Source organism: Sciurus vulgaris, assembly GCF_902686455.1.
Source record: "Sciurus vulgaris genome assembly, chromosome: 5".
Classification (NCBI taxonomy): Eukaryota; Metazoa; Chordata; class Mammalia; order Rodentia; family Sciuridae; genus Sciurus; species Sciurus vulgaris.
In genome coordinates, this window is record NC_136465.1 from 69,592,785 (window position 1) to 69,605,300 (window position 12,516).

General features: G+C 38.3%; 1 long non-coding RNA gene across 4 annotated transcripts in view; it reads left to right on the top strand.

Annotated features, from left to right (window-relative positions):
• The window catches only part of LOC306661381, a 448,014-nt gene extending 443,012 nt beyond the window's left edge, over positions 1-5,002 (top strand). For all 4 annotated transcript variants that reach the window (XR_013763863.1, XR_013763864.1, XR_013763865.1 and 1 more), the window contains one exon: positions 4,610-5,002. This is a non-coding gene — a long non-coding RNA (uncharacterized lncRNA). The remainder of the gene's footprint in view (positions 1-4,609) is intronic.
• Positions 5,003-12,516: the final 7,514 nt, after the last annotated feature.

Below are 12,516 nucleotides of genomic sequence, written 5' to 3' on the forward strand. Positions count from 1 at the left end.
TGCGCAAGGAGTCCTGAGCCTGTTTAAAGCTGAGGCAGAGGCAGACCTGGGCTGTTCCTCAGTGCCTGACAAATGGGCAGATGGAATTCCCCTAGGCTCTCCTTGGCCCATCTCAAGAGTCTCCCAGGCATCCACCAAGGGAGTGCAGGGCCCAAAACCATCCTGTGGCCCACCCCAGAGCTGTCTTCCACAAAGAACTGCTACCTGGAGGACCAAGAAAAGAAGAAAATTGATGCCACTGGCCCTGCCATTGTTGATCTCCAGGCATGAAGATGGGCTGCCCCCACCTGCAAAGCGGCCACATCTGTGTTTTGAGGGGGGCTCAGGCATTCTGCTGATGGAGGTTCAGGGAGCAATAAGGAAGAACTTGGGGGATGATGCAGGGGCCTTGCGGGGTAGAAGAGAGGCTCTGGGGGACCACACCACCACTCAGTCTGTCCATTCTTTCTTCCCACCTGCAGCCGCTGCCTGGAATGAACACTTAGTGACCCCACCCAATGACCCCTCCCAGATGCCTGATATTCTTTCCACCCACCAGATGGAATTCCAGCTTACTGGGCCCCTGAACCAATCTGTCCCTCTACCTTCCCCTGTGCCAAATAAAGGTGAGGAGGCAATCCCAAGTTCAATTCCTCTGCCTCTTCCCAACCCTTCTCCTCTGAAGCCCAATATCAAGGTGGGAGTTGCCCCTGAGTTTCATCAACCTACACATCTGCCAAGACCTGTGGTACCTCCCAATTCCCACCTCCCACACCTCACATCCAGGCCCCTTTCCCCTCCAACCTTGCCCCCTACAGACTGACATCCCCAATCCCCATGTGTATTGATTCTCCTCCACCACCTCCTCCTCCTGCTCTTCCTCCTCCTAATGCTCCTCCTTATTTCACTGCTCCTCCTGCTTCTCCTCTTCCTTCTCCTTTTCCTCCCCTTCCTCCACCTCTTCCACCTCTTCTTTCTCTTCCTTCTCCTATTCTTCCTTCTAATTCCCCTTCTAATTTCACTGTTCCTGCTCCTCTTCTTTGTCCTCCTCTTCCTCCTGTTCCTGTTCCTCCTCCTCCTCCTCCTCTTCCTCCTCCTCCTGTTCCCTCCCCCTCTGTTCCCTCCCCCTTCTCTCCCTCTTGCTCCTCTTCCTCCTCTTCTACCTCTCCCTCCCCTTCCTCCTCTTCCTCCTGTTCTTTTTCCTCCTCCTCCTAATGCCCCTTTGCCTTTGACTGCTCCTCCTGCTCCTCCTGTTGCTCCTCCTCCTCCTCCTCCTCATTCCTTCCCAAGCCCTACTCTCATTCCTTCCACCTGCAACCTTGCTAGCCAGGGCCAGAATTTAACTGCTACAAGCGTCTCTACCACCACCATAGCCAAGTCATTGGCTCACCTTACCCAGCATCCCACTGTGCAGCCTGAGGACCTTGAGGACCTCTTCTATGGCAGTGATTTTTCCATCTTCTCCTGCTTACTGTGACAGCTTCTGCCCACACCACAAGGTCCATGGCCCTAGGCAGCGCAGGCAGCCAGCTAAGGGAACTATCTACACTGGTCCTGCAATACCTCAGGTCACCCACCCCAACCCCAATCTGTACCCTTCTGTTGTCCCACAACTCACCCCTCATGCTGCATCTAGGAGCCTTAAGCAAAGCAGAGACTCTCTTAATGCCTCCATGCTTCTCATGCTGCCATTGTGAACCATTCACTGGCCTCCACCTCGGCACACAGGGTCTCCGCACCTTCAACCTCCAAGGCTGCCAGCGAAGAACCCATGGATATCACCCCTCCTTTGCAGGCTGTCCTCTTCTAGTCACCTCCTACCTGCCAAGCTCTCATACTGACTCAATTTGGTAAGCATGGCCACATGTTCACAGCTATTTCTATACTGTAAGCCTGATGGCACATATTTCATGTTCTGATTTCTCCCAGCATTACTTCAGAGGTGAAGTGTGCTTTGCAAATGTTGGCTTTTGACATAATAGCTGAACATATGATCACCAGTGAAGCAGGGTGCATACACACACACACACACACACACACAAGAATGCAACAGTCTTTGACTCAAAATTTCAGAAGTAGGCAAACTTGAATTTTTTCTAAATCTATAAAGGAGACTAAAGAGATGTGATAAATGTATGAACTAAATGATCCTGTATTTACACCAAGCATGGAGGATGCAAAATATTGTCGAGGATTTTTTTAGGACAACTAACAAATCTGGGCTACACATTGGAGAAAAGTATCGTATCTATGTTAGTTTCCTGAATTTAGGAATGTTCCAGGGTTATTAGAATGTGTTTTCCTGGACAGTTCACAGAGTAAAAGCATTATGGTGTTCAGGGGTATTAGACACAAATATTCTTCTCAAACTGTTCAGAAAAATTGAATTAGGGAAAGAAGCAATGATAAAGGATATGTGACAAAATGTGAAAAGTCTGTGGCTCATCCTCGTCATTCAAAATAATTCTCATGGAGAGTCACTAAATAAATTTTGTCCAGGCAGTTTCAATGGTCTTCCCTCCCCAGCTATGAAGAAAAGTTTTGCATTCATTTGCAAATTCACTTCAATATTTCATATGTATAGATGAATCTTTCAACTATTATAATATAGACTTATCTCCCTCATTAATGATGTGTTAAAATCTTTTTAAAAGCTATTTGTTCAACAAGATGGGTTTGACAAGATTGATTAGATCAATTAGGACAGGCCACATAGGAATTCTCTTTCCCAGTCTTCTAACATTCCTATAAGTTTAAAATTACTGCAGAGTAAAAAATTTTTAAAAATACTACAAGGAACAAATAACAATGATTAGAACTATATAAGGATGAATGTAAATTATGTGTATTTATAAAGCAGCATTAAGCTTTACAGGAGGAAATATGGCCAGTCCAGAAACAGGGCAGCAATGAAGTTATGGAAGTCATCAGGAGTCTGATAACACAATAACTTTGATCATAATACAGCTCCATGATGTGTGATCTCATGAGAACCCTGAGATGTCCATTTAGATGCCCCTGTACACAGTGCCTCACTTTTCTTCACATTGTTAAAGAAGCCTGAAGTAGAACAGCTTTACTTTTCTCAAAAAGATTAAATTTAATCTCAATTGGCGCAAGATATTTCTAACATGTGGAAAAGAATAAGTCACACTGAGACTGGCCTAGTGACCCCAGATGGGGATATTTGTCAGGAAATATACCAGTTGTCCTTAGAGAGGTTCAGTATTCAGGGGCAAGCAGAGAGAATTTAGCCCATCACATGTGAAAGCAGAGCATTGCAGTACCCAGGAAATAAGGACTCTGCACTGCTCTCTTTTACATCCACACCCCTACACTTTTCATTTTAAAAAGGATTGCTTAAGTATGACTGATTGCATATTCTTCAAATAAAGTAATATCCAGTTTTTCTTTTTCTCAAGAGCAATGCAGACCAATTTTAGGTTAAAACAACTATTTTGCCAATAGTCCTTGTATAATGTTGAGCCTTTATACTGTGTCTTATGCTCTGTGCAAAACATCACATCATTTTCTGTAATTTTCACAATTCTCCAAACCAGATATTATGAGACCCATTTTAGGTTTACTTTTCCAAGACACCCAGTGATAAGAAATAGCAGAGGTGGATTTCATATGATTTTAAATCTGATTCAAATCCATAATGATTAACCTGTATACTAAACAAATTCTACAACATTGTCTTGGTGAAAAGAAAGTTAAAAACTGCTTTTTTAAGAGTTTGTTATAGGAAACATCACTAATTAGGTACCATCCCATGTGTTGATCACATGAGCCAAATGTATTTACTGTAACCATAAAATAGATAGTTGAAATAAATCGTTCAATATATTGAGAGCAGAAAATGCAGAGATATTTTCAAAGATTATCTACAGTTACTAAGGAAAGAAAATTTAAAAAGAAAATATAATTTACTAATCCCTTTTGAAAATTTAAAATTCTTGGTAGTATGCATATTTTGTAACTAAAAAAGGAAATTCACTGCCAAATTGTGATAGATTTTAAAATGCAAGCTTTAAGTCCTGTTTGCACTTAGGAATGCCAAAGCATTTATCAAAGTTTTCTTTCCAAACAATAATTTTTATGAGGAAAAATTTTATCTTATTATTGTTAGTCAGATCATAGCTTCATTTGGGGTCAGATATTTCAAATTACCTGGTTTCATCTGAAACATTAATCCTGTCCTTTCCTTTCCTGATCACATTTTAAGCAGTAATCCTATCCCTTCATTTAAGGGAAATTTGATTTCCCTAAAGTATTGAGAAATATCAAGTTTCATTAGTGGAGTTTTGAAAGATCCGAAAGAACATTAGTTTAATAACATGCTGACCTTGGTTTCTGTTTCACTCATCAACTCCATGAAGGTTATTCACTCAGTGAACCATTGTTGCAATAGGCTAAGACTTGTTGAACATTTGTTGATACTTGCCCTCAACAAGCTTGGAATTAAGCATAAGATATACATGAGCGGCTAGCTCTGACTGAGGGCAAGATGAAAGCACCCAGTAGAGATGACAATGAATCAAATATACTTTCCCCTAAAAGTGTCTTTCTGACTCTAAATGATTTTTTTTTTCCTTCTCATTACCTGGCCCTACCTCCTTTGCCTTAGGAATGAGATTACCATCTAGACCGGCCAATCAAATAACTCAAGGTTTCCCAAGGTAACAAAGCTCAAGGTGGACACATACTCCATATTGAGACTATCCAAGTCCTGTGGTGGCTGACTCCTGCAAAAGAAAATTTCTCTCCTTCTGAGATCAAGAACTTAACATACTGTGAAAATCTGGGGTTCCTGAGAACTGTTTTCCTATCCTGCCTGTGTGGAGGGTTTCTGTGAGACTGAGTCAACATGGAGGAAATCAGAGCCAAGACATCAAATGAAAGAGAGATCCTTGAGGACATTTGCTCCAGCACTGTGTCCAAGCAGCTCAAGTACTGAGTTTTCAATTACATGAGCTAATTGTTTTTAGTTTAAAAAATTCTCCTTTTAATAATAAGGTAATCTCAGTTCACTATAATATGTTTACTTTGAAAGTTTTTTGATCTTTTGATTGTTAGAATAATCCTTAGCTTAAAACATAGGATCCAAGATGGCAGACTAGAGGGTGACTGCATCTCCTGTTGCTCCAGTACCCAGGATTCAAGAAGGGAAGGCATTGAGAGACTCAGACTAAAATAGAGCCACAGGGTGAGTCTCCCCCACCGGGTGAAGCTCGGCCTGGGTGGCAGGCAGGGAATGGGGCGGCTAATCAGAGCAGGGCAGGGCAGCTAGAGTCTTCCCCAGGTAACCGTACTCACTCCGGTGGTGGGCTCCTCCCACAGGGCCAGCTTCTTGGAGCAGGCCCCCCAGTGAGAGCCTTTCTGCACAGAGCCAGCTCCAAGCCCTGGAACCAGTAGCGGGCTAGGGGCAGGTTTGTTCAGAAGCACAGCATTTTCAAGTTCCTCCAAGACTTCAGGCTACTGAAGGCTGGGAGGTGATATACTGGAAATCTACAGGGACACTATAAGCCAATGGAGGAAATCTGCAATATCTCAGAGTCCCACTAATATCTGGCCATTATGAGAAAAGAACGGAAGAAAATGTCCCAAACAAACCTGGATGCTATAATAAAAACCAATGACAGCACAGCAGAAGAAATGTCAGAAAGGGAGTTCAGAATGTACATAATTAAAACAATCAGGGAAGCAAACGAGGAGATGAATAGCAAATGCAGGCATTGAAGGAGGAGATGAAAGAGCAAATGCAGGCATTAAATGATAACACCAATCAAAAGTTAAAAGAGCAAATACGGGAAGCAAGAGAACATTTCAATAAAGAGTTAGAGATACTGAAAAAAAACCAAACAGAAATCCTTGAAATGAAGGAAACAATAAACCAAGTTAAAAACTCCATAGGAAGCATAACCAATAGGATAGAACACCTGGAAGACAGAACCTCAGATATTGAAGACAAAATATTTCATCTTGAATCCAAAGTTGACCAAACAGAGAAGATGGTAAGAAATCATGAACAGAATCTACAAGAATTATGGGATATCATGAAAAGGCCAAATTTAAGAATTATTGGGATTGAGGAAGGCTTAGAGAAATAAACCAAAGGAATGAACAATCTATTCAATGAAATAATATCAGAAAATTTCCCAAATCTGAAGAATGAAATGGAAAACCAAGTACAAGAGTCTTATAGGACTCCAAATATACAAAATTACAACAGACCCACACCAAGGCACATTCTAATGAAAATACCTAACATACAAAATAAAGACAGAATTTTAAAGGCTGTGACAGAAAAGAATCAAATTACATTAGGGGGAAACCAATATGGATATCAGCAGATTTTTCAATCCAGACCCTAAAAGCTAGAAGGGCCTGGAACAAAATTTACCAAGCCCTGAAAGAAAACGGATGCCAACCAATAATCTTATACCCAGCAAAACTTACTTTCAGATTTGACGACGAAATAAGATCCTTCCATAATATAAGCTAACGGATTTTACAAAAAGAAAGCCGGCATTACAGAACATTCTCAGGAAAATATTCCATGAGGAAGAGATGAAAAATAATGATGCAAAACAGCAATGGGAGGAACTACACTAAAGGAATAGCCAAATCATGTAAAACAACAAAAAATGAGTCAAATGACTGGGAATACAAATCATATCACAATAATAATCCTGAATGTTAATGGCCTGAACTCATCAATCAAAAGACATAGACTGGCAGATTGGATTAAAAAGAAAAATCCAACAATATGCTGCCAGCAAGAGACTCATCTCATAGAAAGAGATACCCATAGACTAAAGGTGAAAGGATGGGAAAAAACATACCATGCACATGGACACAGCAAAAAAGCTGGAGTATCCATCCTCATTTCAGATAATGTGGACTTCAAGCCAAAACTAGTCAGAAGGGATAAAGAAGGACATTACATACTGCTTAAGGGAAGCATAAATCAGCAAGACATAACAATCATAAATATCTATGCCCCAAACATTGGCTCATCCATGTACATCAAACAAATCCTTCTCAATTCCAGAAATCAAATAGACCACAACACAATAATACTAGGCAATTTTAACACACCTCTCTCACCGCTGGATAGATCTTCCAAACAAAAATTGAATAAAGAAACCATAGATCTTACTAACACAATCAACAATATAGACTTAATCAACTTATATAGAATATACCATCCAACAAAGAACGAATACACTTTCTTCTCAGCAGCACATGAATCCTTCTCTAAAATAGACCATGTTTTATGCCACAAAGCTACTGTTAGCAAATACAAGAAGATAGAGATATTACCTTATACTCTATCAGATCATAATGGATTGAAATTAGAAATAAATGGATTGAAATTAGAAATAAATGACAGAAGAAAAAACAGAAAATTATCCAATAGTGTATTAATACACATAGTGTATTATTAAATCTCCAGGCATTGGATAACAGATGGATAACAGAAGACATCAGGAGAGAAATAAAAAAATTCTTAGAAGTAAATGAGAACAAAGTCACATCATATCAAAATCTCTGGGACACTATGAAAGCAGTACTTAGAGGAAGATTTATTTCATGGGGCACATTCAACAAAAGAAGTAGAAATCAACAAATAAACGACTTAACACTACAGCTCAAAGCCCTAGGAAAAAGCAGACCAACACCAAAAGTAGTATAAGACAGGAAATAGTTCAAATCAGAGCCGAAATCAACAAAATTGAAACAAAAGAAACAATCGGAAAAATTAACAAAATAAATAGTTGGTTCTTTGAAAAAATAAACAAAATTGATAAACCCTTAGCCACACTAAGAAAGAGGGAGAAAACTCAAATCACTAAAATTCGGAATGAACAAGGAAATATCACAACAGACATGATTGAAATACAAAACATAATCAGAAGCTATTTTGAAAATCTATACTCCAACAAAATAGAAAATTTCGAAGACATCAACAGGTTTCCAGAGACATATGAATTGCCTAAACTGAACGAAGAGGACATACACAAATAGACCAATTGCAAGTAATGAAATAGAAGAAGTCATCAAAAGCCTACCAACAAAGAGAAGTCCAGGACCAGATGGGTTCTCAGCTGAGTTCTACAAAACCTTTAAAGAAGAGCTCATTCCAATACTTCTCAAAGTATTCCATGAAATAGAAGAGAAGGGAACCCTCCCAAACTCATTCTATGAAGCCAATATCACCCTGATACCTAAACCAGACAGAAACACATCGAGGAAAGAAAATTTCAGACCAATATCCTTAATGAACATCGACGCAAAAATTCTCAACAAACTTTTAGCAAATCGCATACAACAACATATTAAAAAGATAGTGCACCATGATCAAGTGGGTTTCATCCCAGGGATGCAAGGTTGGTTCAACATCAGGAAATCAATAAATGTAATTCACCATATCAATAGATTTAAAGTCAAGAATCACATGATTATTTCAATAGATGCAGAGAAAGCATTTGATAAAATACAGCATCCCTTCATGCTCAAAACACTAGAAAAAATAGGGATAATGGGAACATTCCTTAACATTGTAAAGGCCATCTACACTAAGCCCATGGCCAATATCATTCTAAATGGTGAAAAACTGAAAGCATTCCCCCTAAAAACTGGAACAAGGCAGGGATGCCCTCTTTCACCATTTCTATTCAACATCATTCTTGAGCCTCTAGCCAGAGCAATTAGACAAACCAAAGAAATTAAAGGGATACGAATTGGAAAAGAAGAACTCAAACTATCCCTGTTTGCTGATGACATGATTATATATTTAAAGGAACCTGGAAATTCCACCAGAAAACTCTTAGAACTCACAAGTGAATTCAGTAAAGTAGCAGGTTACAAGATCAATGCCCATAAATCCAACGCATTTTTATACATAAGTGATGAATCTTCAGAGAGAGAAATTAGGAAAACTACGCCTTTCACAATAGCCTCGAAAAAAACACTTGGGAATCAATCTCACAAAAGAGGTGAAAGACCTCTACAATGAGAACTACAGAACACTAAAGAAAGAAATTAAAGAAAACCTTAGAAGATGGAAAGATCTCCCATGTTCTTCGATAGGCAGAATTAACATTGTCAAAATGGCCATACTACCAAAAGTGCTATACAGATTCAATGCAATTCCAATTAAAATCCCAATGATGTACTTTACAGAAATAGAGCGAGCAAATATGAAATTCATCTGGAAGAATAAAAAACCCAGAATAGCTAAAGCAATCCTCAGTAAAAAGAGCAAAGCAGGGGGTATCGCAATACCAGATCTTCAACTCTATTACAAAGAAATAGTAAGAAAAACGGCATGGTATTAGTACCAAAATAGACAGGTAGATCAGTAGTACAGAATAGAGGACATGGACACAAACCCAAATAAATACAATTTTCTCATACTAGACAAAGGGGTCAAAAATATGCAATGGAGAAAAGATAGCCTCTTCAACAAATGGTGCTGGGAAAACTGGAAAATCATATGCAACAGAATGAAATTAAACCCCTTTCTCTCACCTTGCACAAACTCAACTCAAAATGGATCAAGCACCTCAGAATCAGACCAGAAACACTGCATCTTATAGAAGAAAAAGTAGATCCAAAACTTCAACTTGTTGGCTTAGGATCAGACTTCCTTAGCAGGACTCCCATAGCACAAGAAATAAAAGTAAGAATCAACAACTGGGATAGATTCAAACTAAAAAGCTTTCTCTCAGCAAAGGAAACTATCAGTAATGTGAAGAGAGAGACTACAGAGTGGGAGAATATCTTTGCCACTCATACTTCAGATAGACTACTAATTTCCAGAAACTATAAAGAACTCAAAAAACTCTACACCAAGAATATAAATAATCCAACCAACAATTCGGCTAAGGAAATGAGCAGACACTTCACAGAAGAAGATGTACAAGCAATCAACAGATATATGAAAAAATGTTCAACATCTTTAGTAATAAGAGAAATGCAAATCAAAACTACCCTAAGATTTCATCTCACCTAAGAGTCACCTAAGAATGGTGATTATCAAGAACACAAGCAACAATAGGTGTTGGTGACGATGTGGGGAAAAAGGTACACTCATACTTTGCTGGTGGGGTTGCAAATGAGTGCAGCCACTCTGGAAAGCAGTATGGAGATTCCTCAGAAAGCTTGGAATGGAACCACCATTTGCCCCAGCTATCCCACTCCTTGGCCTATACCCAAAGGACTTAAAACCAGCATACTACAGAGATACAGCCACATCAATATTCATTGCTGCTGAATTCACCATAGCCATATTGTGGAACCAACCTAGATGCCCTTCAGTTGATGAATGGATAAAGAAACTGTGGCATATATATACAATGGAATATTACTCCGCCAGGAAGAATGATAAAATTATGGCATTTGCAGACAAATGGATGAAATTGGAGAATATCATGCTAAGTGAGATAAGCCAATCTCAAAAAACTAAAGGACGAATGATCTCGCTGATAAGCGGATGAGGACATAAAATGGGGGGTGGGAGGTGTTAGCATTAGGGCTAGGGTTAGTTTTAGGGTTAGGGATATGGAGGGTGGTAAGAATGGAGGAAGCAAGGACTGTATAGAGGGAAAAGAGGGGTGGGAGGGGTGGGGGGAAGGGAAAAAAATAACAATGAATCAAACAACATTACCCTATGTAAATTTATGATTCCACAAATGGTATGCCTTGACTCCATGTAGAAATAGAAAAACAACATGTATCCCATTTGTTTACAATTCAAAAAAAGTATATGCACTGGACATGGGATAACCCTAATATATAAATCCAAATATGTGCAAATATTATTATAAAATAAAGATAGACTCCTATACAATAATAGTTGGGGACTTTAGCACTCCACTTTCCTTAATGGACAAATCATTCAGACAGAAAATCTGCAAAGAAACAGCCTTAGTTGAACCATGCTACAGAGTAAGTAGCCCTACCAGACATTTATAGAACATTTCATCCAGCAGCAGCAAAATACACATTTTTCATCAGCACATGGAACATTCTCCAGGACCGATCATATGCTAGGGCATAAATCAAGTCTGAATAAATTTCAGTCAAAAATAGAAATTATATCACTTATCTTGGGTCACAACTGAATAAAACTACAAATCAATATAAGAGAATGGCAAAATATACAAATATATAGAGATTGAACAACATGCTCCTAAAAGACCAGTGGGTAATTGAAGAAATTAAAAGGGAAACCAAAGACTTTCTTGAAACAAAATGAATATGATAGCCTAATATATCAAAATTTGTAGTATACAACAAAAGTGGTAGAGAGGAACATGTATAGCGATAGAAGTGTACATTAAAACAACAGAAATATCTCAAAACTAACAATACACCCTTTAAAAGATAGAAAAGAACAAAACAAACCCAGAATTAGTTAGATGAAAGAAATAGTTAATGTCAGAGCATAAATAAAATCAAAACTAAATAAACAAAAGATCAGTTGATTTTTTAAAAAAATGTACACAAAATTGTTAAACCTTTTCTAGACTAAATGATAGGAGACCCAAATAAATAGAATCAGAAATGAAAAAGGATACATTAAAACTGATACCACAGAACTACAAAGGATCTTAAGAAACTACTATGAACATTATATTTTAAAAATGCCTGGAAAGCCTAGAGGGAATGGATAAATTCATGAACACATGTAATCTACCAAAATTGAATCAAGAAGATAGAAAATCTAAACAGACCAATAACAAGCAATGACTTTGAAGCAGCAATTAAAAGTCTCCCATTTTAAAGATATGTAGGACCTGATGGCTTTATTACCAAGTTCTAGCAAAACATTTAAAAGAAGAACTAATCCAGTTCTTCTTAAACTATTCCAAAAAATTGAAATGGAAGGAAGTCTGTCAAGCTCTTTTTATGAGATCATTACTCTGACCCAAAAGTGGAAGAGAATGCAACAAAAAAGAAAAGTAAATCCATGGACATAGAGATGCAAAAATTCTTAAGATGCCAGAAAATTGAATTCAATAGTACATCAAAAAGATCATATACAATGTGCAAGTGGGATTCATTCCAGGGATGCAAAGACAGTTCAACTATCCAATTATGATACAACAAACCAACAGAATGAAGGACAAAATCAATTTGATTATCTCAATAAAAACAGAAAATGTATATGATAGGATTCAACATCCCTTCATGATCAAAGCATTTAACAAATTATACAAGGACCATAACTGAGAATACCAAAGGCTATATATAACAAACCACACCAATATCATTCTGAAGGAGGAATAGCTGAAAGTGTTCCTCTGTGATCTTCAAACAAGGGGGTAACACTTTTCACCACTAGTTTGATAAGTTTTGGAAGTCTTAGCAAGAGCAATTAGGCAAGGGAAAGAGAAAAGGGCATCAAATTGGAAAGGAAGAAGTTAAATTACCCATATTTGCAGATGACATGATTTTATATATAGAAAAAACCTAAACCCTCTAAAAATATGTTAGAACTGATAAATTCAGTATAGGATCCAA